Source organism: Ambystoma mexicanum, chromosome 1p (genome assembly GCF_040938575.1).
Source record: "Ambystoma mexicanum isolate Mex_15411 chromosome 1p, UKY_AmexF1_1, whole genome shotgun sequence".
NCBI lineage: Eukaryota > Metazoa > Chordata > Amphibia > Caudata > Ambystomatidae > Ambystoma > Ambystoma mexicanum.
Window position 1 is genome coordinate 828,642,380 of NC_090921.1, and position 7,953 is coordinate 828,650,332.

Consider the following 7,953-nt stretch of genomic DNA (forward strand, 5'->3'; position numbering starts at 1 on the left):
ATCTGGGCTGCCCCAACACATAGCCTGGGCCAACCCTGTTCTTCTGTGGGCTAGGCAGCACCTGACAAGTGTGCTGGGCCCGTCTGGTCTGGTCCCCGGGCACGCCGACATCTGCCACACGGGCCAGTGTGGCCGAGCTGCCCCTTGCATCAACAGCTTGGTCCCCTGGTTCAGTCTCTTTGTGGGGCTCCAACGTGCCACCTGGTGCCATTTTCAGGATCTGGGTCCTGGGGGCTGCTCGAGGCAGCACTTCCCCAGGTAAGTCTCTCTGCTTCTCTCTCCTTTCTCCCTTTTCAACTGTCTCGCTTTTGTTCTATCGGTTCTCCTTTCACACCTTCTCTGAATTCTTTTCTCTCCTGCCCAGCCCATTCTTGGGCAGGGGAGTTCTATTCCTTTGTTTTCTTTTTTTCGTTGGCTGGATGGATTCTTCCAAAACACACACACAGGACACATAAATAAATAAAAACTAGACATTGGGCCTCATTATGAGAACCGCGGAAAACACGCAGTCATTACCGGCATGGTGGTATTAGCGCGTCCATGCACCCTCGAAGCCGCTAATAGCGGCTGATTACGGGAGCGTGAGCACGCGTGAACCCCCATGCCAGTAATGGCTGCACCGCCATGCCGCTAAAGGCCCCCCAAACCCCTGATAGCGCCATCACGGGACCCGCCAATACCGCCTCCGCCCAGGAGCAACCCCTTAATAATGGACCCGGCAATACCATAATGCAAATAGCGGGTTCGTAATTCCGGACCTGGAAGTAACGTCATCACGCCGGAACAGGAAATGCGCCGGCTGCCATCTTAAAAAACACAATCCATTGTAATCCTCTTAACACAGCAGTGCTACAGAGTGGAGAGCAGGCCCAAACAACCCACCATGTCAAAGGCAACTAGGAAGTCCCCCCCCCGCTTGAGCAAGACACGCTTCTCCGACGAGGAGCTCAACATGCTGGCGGATACGCTGGCAGCCCATACGGATGAGGTGTTTGCCAATAACTTGAAACGCAAAGCCCAACTGCGAAAAAAACAAATATGGGAGGAGGTGGCATGGAAGGTGACAGTGGTTGGCACCACCCACCGCACAGTGAAAGACTACAAAAAACGGTGGGACGATCTACGTCTCCGGGTGCAAAACATAATATCAGCAAACCGCAAGGAGGCCATGGCTACAGGCGGGTGGGAACACTCTCCCACCAAATTGATGCGATGGGAGGAGGCGTGCAGCACCATGATCAACATGGAATCGATCAAGGACATTGGAGAAATGGAGACAGGTGTGCCGTCATCGGGAGATGGAGGTGAGTGTCCCCACAAACCCCAGAGAACCAAAGCCTGACGTAGCACAACAGATGTGAAAGTGAACCAAGCCAATGCATGGGACATCATACACACATATACAGATCCATGTCCAGGTGGTGGCCCAAACCCTGGCACATTGAAATGCATGCTGCGTGCCAATCCCATTATCAACAGACACCCAACACACGGGGATCAATCACATGTCACACATCATGCAAACCACAAAACAACGGTATGCCACCTAGTACACATCAGTACAGAATGGAGAGCCCATGGTATATGCCAATATGGCCCCCCCTATTGAAAGTACCCTGTGTGTCACACCTACGAGAACGCAATGCATGAAACATGAAATACTGAACAGCATCAAATCATGCATCTTGTATGAAACAGCATCACTGATGCCCTGCATCTCTTGTTCCCCCACAGGCACAGACGCAGAAAGTGAAGGCCACGACCCTGCCCCAAGGGCCTCGACATCCTCAAAGGGATCCAGGGCCAGGCAAGAAGGCACTGCGCCTTCCACTTCCAGGGCAGCACCAATGCCCAGAGTGCAACCAAGGGCAGCAGTGCAGCCCAGGCCAGCCAAGGAGGATACTACACCAGCCGACGACACTGCCACTACAGAGTCGGCAACACTTGCAGAGGCAGAGGGCGATGGAATGCAGTCCGCTGCCACCAGTTCCATAGGGGAGGTAGCAGCCATTGCTCCCCTCAGCGACGTGGAGGGCCACGCTGAGGAATTCCCTGACATGGTGAACAACATCCATGTAGTATGTCCGCATACACCCAATCCCCAGCCCACCCCCCTGCCCTCCACCAAGGGCACACGAGTATGCCCCATGCTAGAACATGCCATATTACTGGGCAGTCCACATCTGTCCACCACATCAGAAGGCAGTCCAGCATTGGGCCACCCTGCCGCTGCACCTTCCACCTCCACAGTCCCACAGACATGGAGGCCCGCCTCACAAGGGTTGAGGCCCAGCAGGACCGTCTGATTGAGCTGGTCCGACAGTATGTTGCGGAGGGGGAACTGACCCGCCGTGAAATTCGGGAGGCAAATGTGGCTTCCATCACTGCCATGAATGCCAACACCATAGTGATCAGAGACAGCTTAGCTGCGGTTACACAGGTCCTTGGCAGGATCGTAGAGAATATGTAGCAGCAACCAACTGCACCGGTGTTCGCACACCCATCAACCTCCACCCCATCCACCACACCTGCCAGCTCGACTCCCTCAAGTCATGTGCGCATGACCAGGCGCAGCACACGCCAAACGGACATGCTGCCCCCAGATCCGAAGAGAGGCTGGAAGTAGCAGGACCACCCTGCAAGTGCTAACTGCCACCTTGTAAAACTCACAAATGGCACATCGTGTGTGGGGTGACAATGGGTGAGGGGGGAGGTGGTGTTGGGGGTGTTTGGGGTGTTGGGGGGTATGGGTGTTGGGAGTTATGGGGTGTTGGGGGGTATGGGGTGTTGGGGGGTAAGGGGTGTTGGGGTGTGGTGGAGGGGGAGGGTGTGTGTGAGGTGGAGGGTTCTAGCACTATATTGTTAATTTTCCAATACACCCGTTGTGTTAAAAATCATATCATGACTGGACATTGTTCATTTCATGTGTGTTTATTCAATTCATGACAGCGCACAGTGCCCACCTCCTCACACACCCGGTGTCATTATCCACACGATCCCAGTGCCCAGTGTAGAACTAACACAGACCCATCAGCATCCTTGTGGTTCAGAAGAAATCGTCAATCAGTGATTGGCGCACAGCATGGCCACCCTGTGCCTCACGAACTGGCAGGGGTGCTGCTCCTCCTCCTCCTCCATCATCATTATCATCATCCTCCTCACCAGGTGCATGCAGGTCAATGTCAGGTGGCATTGGTACGTTTCTCTGGATGCACATGTTGTGCAGCATTGGCACAGACCATGGTGATCTTTGCCACCTTTTCAGGCCCATAAAGGAGTGCTCCACCAGACCTGGTGAGACAGCAGAACCGTGCCTTCAACAGGCCAAAGGTCTGCTCGATCACAACACGGGTACAGGTGTGAACCCGATTGTACTCCTCTTCGTGCCTGTTCTGCGGGTTACATACAGGGGTAAGTAGCCACGCTTCAAGGGATAGCCACCATCACCTACATGGGGGCACAATGAGGTATGTGTTAGTCGATATCAGACCTGACACCTTAGTAATCACTACCATGGCTGCAGCTATTCGGTGTTCACATGCACATGTCCCTGGATTCATGCACTCAGGTTCATTTGACGCAATGTGTACGGTAATATGTTCTCCTGGTGTGGATTGCGTTGTCCAGATGATCAGGTCGTTCACTTGCATGCTGACGCAGATGTACTGTGGATGCGGAACAATGTTTAAACACCCATGTTGGTCATGTGTGGTACTCTGTATGTATTCCCAATAGCGGCATTGCCACAGGTGTGATCATGTTCTGTCATCCATCGCTTGACATTCCCCATGGTGGCCTGCTTGTATGTCTGGCATATTGTAACTGCTGTGCAGCATTGGTCTTATGTATGGCATTGATGTGTCATCTTCAGGTTGGGATGTTCAGGGCTACAGTGTTTAGCTGTATGTGAATTGTCCACCCACCAACCAATCTCACCCAGGTGGAGTATGCGTCCCCCCCAATCTCACCCAGGTGGAGTATGCACCCCCCCCAATCTCACCCAGGTGGAGTATGCGTCCCCCCCAATCTTGAAGGGGCCCCTGATGGACCCTCGGATGTGGAAACAAGGCACAATCACCAGACACGAACTGATACGCCAGACACGAGGTTGTATTCCCAAAATCTAGGGTTTATTGCAAAACAAATAGTCCCAGTTGGCCAAATGGTCCTACGCCCCACAACGTGTGTCTAACAGACCTCGGGGGACGCAAGAGAGCGAAAATCGTACGTCAGTTACATATATACAAAATGAGCATCTTACAATCAGTAATGACACATTTGACACATTCGATGCCGCCCCTAATTCATTCCCTTTGAAGTGGATGTGATGATTGTCCATGGTGACGAATATGACACCTTAGACCACCATATTTAGTAACAGTTTGCAATCTCGAATTTACAGACACTATTCTTTATTTGTGAGAACACAGCGCTTCTGTTTTCATGGACAAGCTGCGCGTAGGGAGACTGGCACATTCCAGGCCTTACTATCTCCTGGTTTCGATTCACGCTCTAGAGGTCAGCTTGCTCTCCGGGGCCTCACATTGCTCAGAAGGTGGGCCGTAAAGAAGAACATAATTCAAACCCTTTAATATTAGTTTCGTACATTGCTATTCTTTTAAGGAGACTCACTGGCATCAGTGTACTGATTAAAATGCCTTGCCGTGCGGGAGGGAAACAGGCATTTCTGTCTGGCTCTCCAGCGTAATGTTTCAACATATCTTTAGTAACCTTGGACCATTGAAGCGAAATAATGTCTACAGCAAAGCAGTTTTACATGAGGCAAAGTGGCAACGTTAGAGAGAGCAGAGAGAAAACAAAATGGCGATTCTTGTCATCTTAAAATGGCCGCACTCTAGTTGAGCTAATAGCTACGTAATGACTAATGAGCATATATTCTTAACACTTTAAATGAGGCGGTTGGTCTTCGGCCAACCAATTATCATGCATGTCTAATTTTCTAGACTGACAAACCCTCCTCTTGGCCGTATGCCTAATGCCTCATCCATACATTGCATCCTCCTCCGACTAAGTGTTTAGATCAGACTCGGAATCTGATTCGAACTCTGACTCATATACACTCGTTGTCTCCTCCTTATTATTATCAATATCGATCGCCATGAATTCTTTAATGGTTTTGGATTTATTACTATTGTGAGTATTTGATTTAGTAATGTTTTTTCGTTCTACCATTTGTACACATTCCTCACTAATTTCAGTGCATACTATGGGGAGACAATGTATGCAACAACAACACGTCACGAATATTCCTAAAATTGCTACTAAGATTGCAAATAGCTTCCATCCCCAGGACCGCAACACTTCCCAGAACCAGGAGCTTATATTCAATTCCCAGCCTCCTTCAGGGGGGTGAAGATCAGAGCTTAATACGTGCAATTTTCTAATCACTTCGAAAATCGTGGGGGAGGAGTCGCTTACAAATACGCAACATGCTGATCCCACAATTTTGCAAACACCGCCGCGATCGACTAAGATTATATCAAGGGCCATTCTATTTTGTAGTGACCTCAATCTAATTCCTTTTTCCTCAAGAGTCATGTTATACAATATATATCGGTTGTTCCATTTATTGTCTCTTCTAATATTCTGGACAGTCGTCTTATATTATAAGAGTTTATTGCTTGGCCCCAAAATGGTATAAATGATTTTGCTATATCTTCTACAATCAACCCGTCTTCAATATTCCAGCGAGGTCGGGACCTAGTCAATTTGGCTATATCTGCTGTTTTTGAAAGAAACACCCCAGCAAAGAGAAAGCCTAAATAGCAAGTACCTCCCCAGTTTCTAGGTAACCAAGGATATGCTTTTTCTCCACATATGAAGTACACAGGATCTCCCACATATATTGGTTCCACTTCTTTATCAAGGAATGCTATGTTTTTGCAACCAGTGAATGTCCCCACCTGAATAGAGCCCTTTTTCTGTAAACAAAAAGGGACCGAACGTGGATTATAATTTACTGTTCAGGAAGGGGGCTTTGCATCCTTGCTTCCTTCTGGGTTCATATGAAACGTGATCACAGATGATTTATAAGGCACAGACAATCTATCCTGTGGCATTATTGCTGGTGCAATTAATCGTGTTTTATGGAATATGGAGCAACCCACCGTTTTCATAATCACTTCCTCCAATTCATTCATGTTTGTTTTGTCTAGTTGACCAGTTTCACTTTCGTTCCATTTCCCATAATATAAGGCACTCAGAGAGGCATAGCATGCAGAGGTCAATGGCAGGGGCTGTACATACCATCCTATTCCCTTACCACCATGCTGGGGCAAGTGGGCACAAACCCAACAGTTGTTTTTTCTTAGTATTGAGTGTGACATGTTCATTATCAATAGTAATGTGTTGTTCCCATACCCTTCCCTATGTCTCTCTTCCATTGTGGACAAGGTATAGGAAATCACATGAACTGGGCTTTCCGTCGTGGAAATGTTCACAATAGGCAAAAGTACCTCTAGAGGGTGCATTTCCTCCAGGTACCATAATACTGATACGGTCAATATTGGGGCTAGTATACTCATTATGCACATCATTATTGTTAGACCCAGCATACAATTCTTCCGACCATGTTCTTTTTTCACCTTTCTATGTACTGCGTTTAACTCATTATCAGCATTGGTGCAGGAGGGGACGTTTGCTGGTTCCGGCTTCTTCTTCTGCCGTGCTTGTCGTGAATATTCTCCTGTCGATGCGTTTGTTGGAATGTTAGAGAGTTCAATAAATGTCTACAGTCTTTCCATGCCAGTTCTTATCAGCCTGGATTGCCTAGTCATTTGGCAAGATCTCCGTGCATTCACACATTGCTCTAGAGTTTCAGAGCAGTTGCCTTTGTACCATGTGCGCCCCGCTTGTGCGCTCGGGTTCCGGACACATGGATTTAACACTGAGGAGTTGCGTTCGTTGAGCTGTTTGGTTTGCACAACCCTTACGCCACCCTACTCTAGGCCTCCGGTCTAGGCCTCCGGTTCCTACTTCATCCAAGAATAGGAAACAGAGGCAATAAAATCACAAAAAGATGAAGGTGTGATCACTCCTTTTTTCTGCTCCGCAAGTTATACCGATTTTCTCCCGGTATCGTGTGGTCGACAAATAGTGCGGGTGCACTTCCAGCCTCAAGCTTGGAGTCAGCTGGGGGCGCAATGGCAGATGATGATGGGCGCCCAGGCGACGATGCAGGCTGTGGCGCAACAGAAGATGGTGGGCGCCACAGAGGTATACGCTTAGTGTCGGCTAGCAGTGATGCAGAATCTGCTGGACAATGTTGGGGCATTCTTTGCCCTTCCTCTTTTATGGCAATTTCATCAGGGTTTGTTTCAGGATCGAGCAGTTTCTGTGGCAAGGAACTGGCAATTGTATTTTTCGTTTCTGGAACCGTTGTCTCTTTCTGGTCGTTCTCCCGATCAGTCAAAGTGTAAAGTGGTGGTGGGACTTTCTTGGCGTGCGTGGCATGTATCCACGCCTTTCGTCCATCCACCCGTATCGCCTTCTGCGTAGTCAGGAGGATCTGGTAGGGCCCACGCCACCTGGGTGCTAATGATGTTTTCCGTTCAAAATGTTTCACTAGCACCCAGTTTCCTGACTCCAATGCGTGTCCTGGGCCAGTGTATCTTATGGGCAGCGCCTCCTGCACCTGCGGATGAATCAAACACAGTTTTTTCATTAATAGATTACAATAAATGCTGAGTACAGGATGTTCCACTTCCCTCAGCCCCTTCGGCTGAGGTGCACACCAAACATTCGCTGGTCTCCCCATGATAATTCTGTACGGGGAGAGCCCAGTTCTCGCCTGTACAGATGTTCGCATACACAGTAACGCTATTGGCAATGCATCTACCCAACTTAGCTTGCTACCTGCACAGATCAAACTAATCTTGGACTTCAAGATTCCGTTGTGGAGTTCAATAAGACCGGCCGACATCGGATGTCTCG